The sequence below is a fragment of the Schistocerca nitens genome, chromosome 1 (assembly GCF_023898315.1).
Source record: "Schistocerca nitens isolate TAMUIC-IGC-003100 chromosome 1, iqSchNite1.1, whole genome shotgun sequence".
Lineage (NCBI taxonomy): Eukaryota > Metazoa > Arthropoda > Insecta > Orthoptera > Acrididae > Schistocerca > Schistocerca nitens.
Window position 1 is genome coordinate 1,121,781,212 of NC_064614.1, and position 13,207 is coordinate 1,121,794,418.

Consider the following 13,207-nt stretch of genomic DNA (forward strand, 5'->3'; position numbering starts at 1 on the left):
AAATGCGTTGAACATCTGACTATATATATGATTCAATTTTCACCCTTTGCTCCATCCCCCTACCCTACTTTCTATTCCCCATCTCATTTTTAAGGGAAAAGTAAGGAAAAAATAGAGTATTTTTCATTTTACATAAACTATGGTTGTTTTTTATATACTCATATTTGTCACCTTGTAATACGAGTCAGTTTGTCAATAAAAATGAATTAGTTAAGTAAGGTAAGATATTAAAGTACCAAGCCACGAATTTTACAAGAGAAGTTCAGGTCACAGATTTTATGAAAAATATGGTTTTGACACAGTATTGTAATTTAAAGACATTTATCAGTATTCAGTATCCAGTTAATGGCTTCACCTGTAGTTTCTGGGAAATCACTCAATTTCCCAGAGTATCTTCTCTTGGATCACAGTTAGACAATATGCACCACAGTCTGCTACGCTGTTCCACAGTTACATTGATATGCGATGATTGTTCATGAGATTATGATTCACAAATGAAATGTCTTAAGAACTTCCTTTGTGTCATTTTCCAGTTAATCTGTACCAGTGGTCTTGAAATTTTCCTGTTTACATTTTATGTACTTTTTGTCATTTCAGTGCTAATGATACTGATGAAAGTGTGTGTTCTTCATTATATGAAAAACTGAGTACCCTGCATATACTAGCATATTTTTTCATAAATTATATTAATAATTGTGTTCTCGGTTGACATCATTTTGACTGCGTAACTTTTTCTCCCAACCGTAGTTCACAATTTTTTTCAGGCCAAATGCTTTTTTTTCCGATCAGCAGAGTGTTTTCTTTCAGTATTTTCTATTCAGTCATTTCCTTTTGTGTGTTTCTGATTTTTACAGCCTGTCTTAAACTATTAAGCATTAATGATGTTGGCATTCTTGTTTCTTCTTTTAATTCTTAAATGACTGCTCTTTTATTTCCATTTTTCTTCCATAGCATAATGTGTTTACAAATCTAACATCGTACAGAATATGAGTTGCACTGTAATAGAGTTAGTAGATGTGTGTGCCAACTTCGTTGCACTTGTCATGTACTACAATTTGCTCCTGCAAGAGAATTCACAGAGCAGGGTCTTTAACTTAATAAAAAATGGAAACTCAAACTATGCAGGAGTTTTGCTGCCTCTGCTAGGAACACATGGAGGATGATGCCATTAGGAATATAATGTTCTCTGATAGTTTCATTTTAAATGTTGATAACAGGGTTACCTAGCTGTCAGTCATATGGAGACAAGCCTCCAGTAGCTATAGCAGCATGTAATTTGCAGTAGACACTCAAAGAGTTTTAGGAAGCAGAAGTCCGAGAGGAAAATTGAGGAGGACAGGATTCTGCAGTTAGGTAGCAGTCACGGCTGAGACTAGGTAACGAGTACCAGGTCATGATCATTTTTAAAACAATTGTTGGCCTCAGTAAGGTGAGGGAGGACTTAGTAAGGATTTTAATAAAGAGGATCATGGTTGGGAATAGTTTTGTTAGGGACTAGGCTTATGGTAGGACAGTGACTTGGATAGGATTGCTACTCACTCAGACCATTAATGTTAATTTTATACAGGTGCTCCAACATTACATTAACAGTGCTTTGCAGCATGTGTTGGACTTAAGAGGGTGCTGATGACTACTGACAAGGCGCACACACTTTGATGGTACCAGTTGAATGTATCCTTAGCTCCAGCTAGGCCAAATTCTGGGATAATGTGTAGAAGAGCTAGACCTTTTTTTAAAATGAAATCGAGTAGAAGGTGTCTCTCCTGAGGAAAGCTCCTTTCGCACTGGAATAGATTTCAGTAAATGGGGACTGCAAATCAGAGGGTACAGCAATATTATTTCAGCAAAATATTAATGGAATTAAAGGAAAAATCAGTGAATTGCTAATAAATCTTGACACTGACATTTCTAGTATCTCAGAGCATTATTTACTGGGTGAAGAAATACAAAGGCTTTCTTTGGAGGGATACATCTTATGATTTCTATACAGAGAGTTTGTTGCAGAAGAGAAGAGGAATCATTTAGGTCAAATGTAAGGACCCATTGAAAAGAACTTATATATAAAACATTGCACTGACAAAATATTTGAAGTGAGTCCAGGAGTGTTTAAATTTTCTTGGAAAAAACTTTTCCTTAGAGGCCTCTCAGATCTCTAGTTTAGACTATAGGGTTGTCCTCTCCAGACTGTGCTAGGCTGGATTCTTTAGAGGAACATGAGACTGATTTTATGTGGGGATTGCAATATAAACTCTCTGACTAATTCTCCAGAAAAATGAATGTTAATGGATTTATTTGAATCTTACAACCTGATACAGATAATGTACTTCCCAGCTGAAGTTCACGGGAACAGCAACATGATCATATTATTACCTATTTGATGGGCACAATGTGAGAAAAATTAGTAACAGTCAGATCATGATGCACAGATGGTAATACAGGGAAGAATCAAGGCAAGTCATATCCCAAAGTAGTAAACAAAAGATTGTAATGCGAACACTTAGTCAGTCTTGTGGGGCTAAGTTGGCAAGAAGTCTGCGCTGCAGAAGACCTGAATGATTAATATAATAAATTTATTCAGATCCTTATCACTTGTTTTAATAGTAGTTCCTCTTTTAAAAAAATTGCAGGCACATATGCAGTGCTAATAAGCAACCTCTTTGGATAACTAATGACATTAAAATAATAGGAAGAAATAAAAGCTTTATCATAATATGAAGAACATTCGGAGCTTGGTAACAGAATTTCAGTACAAATAATACTGAAAGGTGCTGAGTAATGTAATCAGTCAGGCTACATATTTACTTGTACAAATAAAAGTTTCATTTTACTTACCAATTATTGACTTGAAGCAAATGTTAAATATTTCGCACAATTCTGGTGGATCACTAATAACTTCATTCTCACACAAAGAAGGTGTAATACGATGAGCACCTATATTCATAAATGACCATATAGTTTTAATACCAGCCCATGAGCTTCCTATTCCTCTTGGCGTAATATATTGTTTTATATATTACGCCAAGAGAAATAGGAAGCTCATGGGCTGGTATTAAAACTATATGGTCATTTATGAATATAGGTGCTCATCGTATTATACCTTCTTTGTGTGAGAATGAAGTTATTAGTGATCCACCAGAATTGTGCGAAATATTTAACATTTGCTTCAAGTCAATAATTGGTAAGTAAAATGAAACTTTTATTTGTACAAGTAAATATGTAGAACTTTTGAAATCTGGTATTCTGACGCAACTAAATCACATACAGCTACAGGAAACAAACAAAGACAAAACTGAATTAGTCATTGCACCATTAAAGAGTAAAAACTCCCAAGGGTTTACCCCCAGGGGTCACAGATCTTTTTTCTGAGTATATTCTTGGCTACCATGGCACCCTGGCCCTTGCAGTGCTACTTACCTTTCCATGCTGCAAGTCTGTCCTACTGTTCTTTGTTCCCCTCTGCCTTTCCATTGGGTTTTTGGTGTCAGTCATGCTTCAATTTGATTTATTATTTTGGACACTCATTTTTCTCTCTTCCAGCACTTTCTACAGCTTTTCATCCTTCACTATATAGTCACCATTGTTGGGTTTGACCTACAATTCCTCTTCTAAGTTTTCCAGAGGTGTGGATCATGCATTAAAGGTTACAGACTGTGGTCTACATTCCATCTTTTGTGCCTTCCTATTTTTGCAACCTTCCTTTCTAGCAAAAGTATACACCAAAACCCAACATGGTAGCCATCCTCATGTGGGAGGGGGTGGGGGCACAGGCATATGGCTCGTATTTGGCCATTGATCTTTGCCTGGTTCTCTCCCCTCCATCCATTGGAGAGCCCATGTGACCTGTGTGACAGTGACTATTTTCTGGTCTCCCTCCCTCTGCATCACTTATTCAGGTGTCCATCCAGATGGGCTCTCAACAATGCTGACTGAGATGCCTTTGCCTCTGTCATTACCCTTAGCACAATACCACATGGAGGTATCAATATGGCTGTCCAGAGCACAACCACACACAACGCAACACGACACAACACAACACAAACACCTATCAGTCCATCGCCAATGCCACATCCTAGACACTTTTGACTGTATCTGAAGTGAGAGTGAGTAGCCATCGCAATGGGCAACAAAGCGTGTTTGCCCCGATACGAAAATGGGCAAACACCACACTGAGGTGAACATCTATCACCCATTAATCTCACTAATATTCAATTTGCTCAAATGTATGGTGAGTCAGCAGCTATGTTGATACCTTGAGGCCTGGGGTCTTTTGGTTCTGTCCCAAAGCAGTTTTTTTCCAAGACTATTCTACTGCAGACAGTTTAGTGTGTCTAGAGTCTGCCATGCAGACAGCTTTTGCCTGGTGTCAACATCTTATCTGTCTTCTATGACACTACATGGTGTCCTCACATACTCACCACATGGTGTCATCACATACTCATTACCTGACATTAGTGGAGTCTCCAGGCCCCACACCATGTTTTTGTCTGTAACTATCCTCTCTGGGTTCAGATTAGTGCTTCCTGCAGTATCTGTCATATACAAGAGAATAGAGCCCTGCAAGGCTCTTTATTGAGTGTTCTCCTTTTTCTAGTGGCTACCAACGGTCCATCTGCAGCTGTGGGATCTACAGTGTTATCTTCTCTGTATGCTGATGATTTTTGCATTCACTATGGTTTTTCCATTGTGGGTGTTGCTGAACACATGCTTCAGATTTTCAGCTGCCAAGATGTGCATCATGCACTTTCACCACCTTCATACTGTCCGTCCACAAGCAGAACTCTACCTCAGCAACCAGTTGCCCAGTGTGGAGGAGTGTTATCACTTTTTGGGACTGGTCTTCAATGTTCGGTTGACACACCTTCCCCATGTTTGTCAATTTAAGCAAATTTGTTGGCCACACCTTTATATTCTGCTGCCTCAGTAACACCACCTGTGGCATAGACCACTCTGCACATTTGCAAAAATTACTAGGCTCTTATCCTGTTCCATCTTGATTGTGGGAGTCTGGTATGTGGCCTGGCATCACCTTCAGGATTGCAAATGCTGTACCTGACACACCATTGTGGTGTCCAGTGTGTGATGGGTGCCTTATGAACCAGTGCTGTGAACAGTCTTCTCCCAGAGGCTGGGGTCCCTTGACAACAGATTAGATGGCAACCACTGCCCAACTATGTGATAAACATGTTCTGTGGCCTTGAGCATCCAAAACACAATGTCCTCTTTCTTGATAGGGAGATCTCTCTCTCACAACACAGGCTCTGATCTGAATTCTAACTTTCTCCACAGTTGGCTCAAGTCAGGGAGCAATCACATATACCCCCACAATGTGTACCCCTTTCAAATCTGTCATGACCTCTCGTTTGGACTGAAAATCTCTTTTAAGCTCATTGTTTTTTGACACCTGTTCCTGGCCACCCTTGATGCATTTCCAAGTTCAGAAGTAGTACACACTGATGGCTCTATGGTTGACAGATGAACTGGTTTTGACTACACACATACAAGATGCAGTGAACAATGTTACCTGCTGAAGGAATGCAGTGTATACACCGCAGAAATGATGGCCATCACTCAAGCCCTCAGTCATGTTGGTTCTTGCACCGAGAGGTGTCCTCAATCATCAGTGACTCCCTGAGTAACCTTCAGGCAAGTGGTCAGTGCTACCCTAGACACCTGTTGCTCATGACTATCCAGTATCTCCTTTCTGACCTCCATTGAGCTGAATGGTCGATCCCAAGGAATGAACATGCTGACATGTTGGTCAAATTGACTGCCAGGATGCTGACTTTGGATATGGGGTTACCAAAACTGGACCGTCGGTTGACTCAGCACTGTCAGTTGTTTGAGGCTTGGAACATGGATTGCTGTGCCCTCCTCTCTCCGAACAAACTGTGAGCAGTAAAGGGGACCCTGGCCATGTGGCAGTCTTCCCTTCCTGGCTCTCACAGGGAATCTGTTGCCACACTTGGCTGACCCCTAGCGATATCCTCCGAGAGGGCTTGCCACTCTTTGGCAGGTTCATGCTTGGCTACCACAGGGCCCTAGCCTTTGCAGCATTTTTTCCCTTCTGGGCTGTGTGTCTATCCTCTTGCTATTCTTTTTGCCCTCCATTGGGGAACACATCGGGGGTATTCTTGGGAATATTCTGCATTCTGTCGCTGACATGTAAATAGTCTCACCTTTGTTTTTTGCTCCCTTTTTCTTTCTTTGTTTTGCTTTACCTTTCTTTGTTCCCCTTCTCCTCTCGTTCCTCCGCTTTGGCGTTTGAGGATCCCCTTTTCTCTTCTTCTTCCCAGTGCACTCCTGAAGGCTGGCCCACTCATCTGATGCGTAACAGGTGAGTTGACAGGTAGGGTTTGCATGTACCCCCTGGTACAGGCCAGGCCCAAGGAGGGGTGATTACCTGAGATGTAGCCTTCCCAAACTGCTGATTGGTCCCTCCACCAGGTGTTCAGGAGGTGTGACCTGAGAGGTGAACAATCACCTAAGGCAGGTGTGCCCCCTTGTGAAGGGGGCCTCCAGTTGGAAGCAGTGTGCCATTGGAGATGCTGGCAATCATCGTCCCACTCAACTTCTACAAAACGTAAATGCAACGAGGCTAATGATTCAAAGACCCTATCCACTGCACCACGATTCCTCGTGGTCTCACTGAAGATGGTCAGTCCTTTGCCATGGTAAATCCGTTCATTATTCAGAAGTGTAGATGCAATTGCTGACCCTGTGAAACTCTGCTCTCGTTTACACAATGGCAGTTTGCTTTTGGAGACCACTTCTGATTCTCAAGCACAACAACTGCTTGCTGCCTCACTTCTCCACAGTTACCCAGTTTGTGTTGAGACCCACAGAACTTTGAATTCTTCCTGTGGTGTAATTTACACCAGGCTGCTCGACAGTCTAACCAAGGCTGAAATACAATCTTCCCTCTCAGATCAGGTCGTCATTGCTGTTCATCATGTAATGAAGAATGTAGATTCCTGCTTACTGCCCACACGCTCTCTTTCTCACATTTGAAAGAGTGGTGCTTCCATCCACGCTCAAAGCAGGCTATGAAATTATCACCGTCTGGCCATACATTCTGAACCCGATGCTCTGCTACCAGTGTCATCATTTTAATCACACTAGAACGTCTTGTTGACATCCAGTCAAATGTGTCACCTGTGGTAGGGATGCGCATGAGGGTGATTGTCCACCTCCTTTTTGCTGTATAAACTGCAATGGTGGACATGCTGCCTCATCTCGGGAATGCCCAGTGTATCTTGATGAGCAGGCTGTTAAAGAGACCCAGGTCAAAGAAATGTGCCTTATCCAATTGCTCGCAAGTTACTGGCTAATTGCAAACCCTATGTTCTCCCATCTAGTACCTATAGTTCTGCTCTTGTTATCCCTTGCTCCATGAAGGACACGGTCAACCTCCAATCAGCTCTGAGGTTGTGAAATCACCCAGTGTCAAGGTAGCATCCTCGTCCCCCCGTCCAGCTGTGCAACAAGCCGTCAAACTCTTGCCTCCAGGGGCGAAACCCCCACCTACACAAGCAGTAGGCCAGGAAGGAAAGTAGGAGTACCCGTGAAGACTTCCTCTGTCCCTCCAGCCAAACACCACCTGAGTCTTCATCTAACTGGAAAGGCTTGAAGAAGTCCTCCAAAGGCAAACAGTCCTCTCCTTCACCACCTCGAAGATCCTCTTCAATGGTGTTGGCATGTGATAACCTTAGTCCGGCCAGCCTCTGTGTTGCCGGTGTGCACCAACAACCATTTTTCGCTGTTGGACTTCACAGGCCAACCACACAAGCAAGCTGATGCTTCTGTGGACCCCATGGAGCAGGACCCTCCTGCTTCTGTGCCCTGTAGTAGCGCCTCTTCCCCAGCTGTCACTTGGCAGCCCACTAGGTGACACCTCCTCATCTTGACTCACCTCTAATGGAACGTTTGTGGTCTTTGGTCCCACAGAGAGGATTTACAGATGCTTTTAGCATTGCAGCACCCCCTTGTACTCTGCCTTCAGGAAACGAAATTGTGTCCTCACGACTACTTTGAGCTTCTACATTTCTTACTGATTCATTTTCACCTTTCCCCTTAGGTCGGCATTCCCTCTCATGGGGGCATCATGCTGCTCATATGGGATGACATTCATAGTCAACCTATCTCGCTGACTACCAATCTTAAAGCTGTGGCAGTTCACCTTTTCCTTCCCCACCTGACTTTTGCCCTGTGTAGTATATATGTCCCTCCATCATTCGCTGTCACTAGGGCAGGCTTCCTTCATCTTTGTTCTTTCTGACACCTACTCAAGCAACCATTTCCCGTGTGCTATCCATTTGCTGACCTCTACCCCACCCGCGTGCATGCCTAAATGGCAGCTTCCTAGTTCTGACTGGTAACTTTACTCCTCCATGGTGACCTTCGAAGAACCATATTTCCCCAGTTGTGATGACCAGGGTGAATATCTCACAACAGTTATCCTTACTGCTGCAGAACGTTCCATCCCCCACACTTCCTCTCTACCATGTCATGTCCCAGTCCCTTGGTGGACTGAGGCATGCCATGATGCAATTCGCTCACGTAGATGTGCTCTCCGCCTTTTTAACCGCCATCCTATGCTGGCAAACTGCATTCATTATAAACAGATGTGTGCAAAGTGTCGTCACATTCTTTGGGATAGCAAAATAGCTAGCTGGATTTCATTCACTAGTTCTTTTAACAGTTCCACACCTTCCTCGGTTGTATGGGCCAATCTCTGGTGGCCCTCTGGAACCAAGATCCATTGCCCAATTTCTGGCCTGACAGTCACTGACAATGTCAACTTGGACCCTATTGCTATCTCCAACACTTTGGGCTGTCATTTTGTGGAAGTTTCGAGCTCTTCCCACTATCACCCTGCCTTCATCCATCAGAAACGAGCAGAGGAGGCTCGGGCGATACCCTTCTCTTCTCCAAATCATGAGGGCTACAATGCCACCTTTACTATGAGGGAGCTAGATCGTGCTCTCAGTTCATCCCGATCCTCCGCCCCAGGGCCAGACGTCATCCACATTCAGATGTTGCAGCACCTTTCTCTTGTGGGCAAGCACTATCTGCTTAACATGTATAACTGCATCTGAGCAGAGGGCACATTTCCTGGATGCTGGCATGAAGCCACCGTCCTACCCATACCTAAGCCCGATAAGGACAAAAACCTTCCTTCTAGCTACCACCCCATCTTTCTTACCAGCAGTGTTTGCATGGTAATGGAACGTATGATTCAAGCCCTGCTGGTGTGGTGGCTCGAGTCTCGACATTTACTAACGAATGCACAGTGTGGATTTAGAGCAATGTGTTCTGCACTTGACCATCTCATTACTTTGTCCACACATGTCATGAATGGTTTTCTGTGGAAATCCCAGACTATGGCCATGTTTTTTGACTTGGAGAAGGCCTAAAACACCTGCTGGAGAACAGGTATCCTTTGTACTCGTTACACATGGGGCTTCTGTGGGCACCTGTCCTGTTTTCTTTGAGCATTTTTACAAGACCGAGTTTTCAAATGGTGTGCCTCAGGGTTCTGTCGTGAGCGTCATCTTCTTTGCTATCGCCATTAACCCTATAATGGCCTGTCTCCCACTGGGCATCTCTGGCTCTGTTTTTGTAGATTTTGCCATCTATTGTATTTGGACCTGTCTTACTGAGCAACGTCTGCAATGCTATCTTGATCATCTTTACTCCTGGAGCATTGACAATGGCTTTCGCTTTTCCCCTGACAAAACTGTCCGTATGAATTTCTGGTGGCGCACATGGTTTCTCCCAGCATATCTTCATCTTTGGCGGGTTTCCATTCATTGAAACTATGAGATTTCTGGTGCTCCTGCTCGATAGGAAACTCTCTTGGTCCTCCCATGTGTCTTACCAGGCAGCCCGCTGTATGCGGTCCCTCAGTCTCCTACATGTCTTCAATGGCACTACCTGGGGTGCTGATTGAGCCACTCTCCTCCATTTGTACCGGTCCCCTGTCTGTTCGAAACTAGACTATGGGTGCTTTGTTTATGTGTCTGCATGTCCATCCCTCTTATACGCTGTCTCAACACTATCCACCATCATGGCATCCATTTGGCTAGGGGTGCTTTTTACACCAGCACGGTTGAGAGTCTGTATGCTGAAGCGGCTGAACTACCACTGTCCTGCCTCCATTACTTTCTCCTCAGCAGGTGTGCATGCTGTTTGTCTTCCATGCATGGCCACCCCTCCTATGCCTCCATCTTTGATGATTCCTTTGACTGTCAGTATGGGCTTGTCCCTCTTCTGTTACGTCCTGGAGTCCGCTTTCACCACTTGCTATGATGGGTTAACTTCACACTACCTGCAACACTCCCAGTGTGTGTGAACCCTTCACCACCTCGGCATTGTGAAGCAGCCCATGTTAACCTTGGCCTTCATTCACTTCCTAAGGACACTACACCAGCCTCGGTCTATCATGTCCAGTTTCACGACCTTCGCGTGGAACTTCGCAATAGTACCTTTGTCTACACTGATGGCTTTCGGACTGACCGTGAGGTCGGGTGTGCCTTTGTCATTTGCACCCGTGTCTTTCGATATCAACTTCCGGCACACTCATCGGTATTTACAGCTGAGCTCTTCGCCTTGTATCAGGTCACGGAGTACATCCGGCAGTACAGTCTTTCCAGTTGTGTCCTCTGCTCAGACTGACTCACTGCCCTCCAGAGTCTATGTGCGCTGTACACAGCTCATCCCTTATTGCAGCGGGTCCAGGAAAACTGTCACTTGCTCACTCTTCATGGAGCCAGTGTCATGTTTCTGTGGGTCCCTGGTCATGTTTGTCCACCAGGAAACAAGGCTGCTGACACTGCTGCCAAGGCTGCAGTTCTCGTACCTCAGCCCGCGAGTACCTATATTCCATCCGATGATCTCTGCGTTGCCGTCTGTCAGGAGGTGGTGTCCCTTTGGCACTGCCAATGGTCCTCTCTTCACGGGAATAAGCTTCGGCTTATTAAGCCTCTCCCAGTGCCTTGGACGACCTCCTCTCGGCCCTCCCACTGGGAGGAGATTATTTTAACTCGTCTGCGTATTGGGCACTGCCTTTTTAGCCATTGTCATTTGCTAAGTGGTGCTACCCCACCACTTTGTACACATTGCGCCCAAATTTTAATGGTCTGCCACTTCCAACAATTTAAGTTCCAGCTTGGGTTTTCCATCTGTTTGATCAGCCGGTTTAGTGAATGGCGCGTGGGCTGTCGACCGCGTTTTACTTTTTATCCACCGGAGCAATATGGCACAGGCCATTTAATTTTTAGTTTTGGCCCTCCATTTCTGGAAGGTGTTTTTTTAGCCCTTTTTCGACATGCCGGTTTTTAGCTGTCTCCTATTCTGTCCATTGGGACTGATGTATAGTCGTTTAACTCCTCCTTTTGTTCGTGATCTATAGTTTGACTAGGGCGCGTATGACCCCAGTTGTTTTTTGCCCTAAAGCAAAACAAAATAAAAATCTTAGCAATATGTTATGATGTGAGGATCCATCCCACTGTCAGTGTGGTGTCTATCTAATGGTGGCCCACATCCTACAGGACAGCCCTAATTTGGCAACCTCTCAGTGAAACCTTAAGCTTGCTGGCACACTGCCTCTGGTGCTAGTGGACTACTGGACTACACCAATGCAGCTAATCTGGTTTAATGTTTTACCTTTGAAGGTGCTTTCTACTCCTCTTTGTGGGATAGGTCACATTGGCCTTGCCAACCATTTCAGGGATTGAAGGGGTCCATAGCCAGCTCCAAAACACAGTACCATTGGCTGCCCTTGCTTGATTGTCTGACCTGGCTCCTGCCCTTTCATCTTTTTAAATTATTCTTATTTTTTTATTTTGTCATTGGTTTACTGTCTCATCATCATTGATCTCTTTCCTGAGATTTTATCAGCTTGTCTGTGTTGCAAGTTTTTCTTGTGGTATTAGAGGGTGAGGAAAACTGGCAGGATGCAGAGGGTGCATCTACCGTTGCATTAACATGTCCTGGTGGCTTCGAGCTGCTTTCTGAATGGCAACTTACCCACCTTCACCTTCTTACACCCCTCTCTCACTTCTATACTTGCTTCTCTCTTTTGGTATAATTGATTCTTAGTTACATTCAGGTTTCTCAGGATTTGTCTTCTGTATCTTTCCTCTCCAATAGCTTTTCACAGCTTGAAGCATATAGGATGTAGAGGCTGAGACCTGGTAGTTTGGTCCTTTTAACGTTTCAGTTCAACCCAAAGGGAATGATAAAATTTCAGGTAGGATTATGAAGACTATGTAACATACATTAGTTCTGTACTGCTCACCTGTGCAAGGAGTCTTTCAGATGTGCTTCAGTTTTCTGACAAATTGGAATACTCGTTAGAAAAACCACATTATAAAAAAGGTGAAAGAGATAATGTAGAGAATTACTGGTCTTTTTTATTTGCTACCAGTGTTTTCAAAATCTTTTGAGAAACTAATGAATATGAGCACACCTCAGTACACATAATATGCTGCCAGAAACGTTTTTAGCATTTTTATGTAAGTTTAATAAACACGACAGAGGCACATAACAGAGACTCGTCAATAATATATTCTTCGTCATTATTTACAACAATCTGCTGATGCTTGGGATAACTTTCTGATTGTGCAACTGTAGAAGTCACATGGTTTTGAGGCGAAGAACTCCTCGAGCCATATTAGGAGTGTGTTTTCATCTCGAATGGAAATTCCTTGTAGGTTGTTCGATAGAGCGTGGGAAAGGTGAAAACCTGTGGGTGCAAGATCAGGTGAATAAGGTGGGTGTGGAATGACTTCCCAACTCAATACATGTGTAGTGCTTTTTGTTGGTTTAGCAGAAAGCGGGTGGGCATTATCGTGGAGTAGTATCACTTGACACGGTCGTCCTGGTCATTGTTCTTGGATTGCATCTGCAAGGCGTCTCAGTTTTGACACGGTCGTCCTGGTCATTGTTCTTGGATTGCATCTGCAAGGCGTCTCAGTTGCTAACAGTAAATATCAGCAGTGATGCATAGATTCATAACATTATTTTTTGTGGGTGTATGCAGGTCTCTGTATGGGGAGTTGTTGCTTTGTTTGGTCTCCCTTTCTTTCCTTATGTTAGCATAAAGACACAATTTCTTGTCACCAGTAATGATACAAGATAGGAATGGCTTGTGTTGTTCACAAGTCAATTGATGACAAGCAGAGATGCACATGTGGTTACGTGCTGA

General features: G+C 43.8%; 1 protein-coding gene across 2 annotated transcripts in view; it reads left to right on the forward strand.

The window, feature by feature from the left end:
• LOC126199174 (lysosomal alpha-mannosidase-like) overlaps positions 1–13,207 on the forward strand; it is a 152,897-nt gene that overhangs the window by 41,278 nt on the left and 98,412 nt on the right. The gene's annotated exons all lie outside the window — the stretch shown is intronic.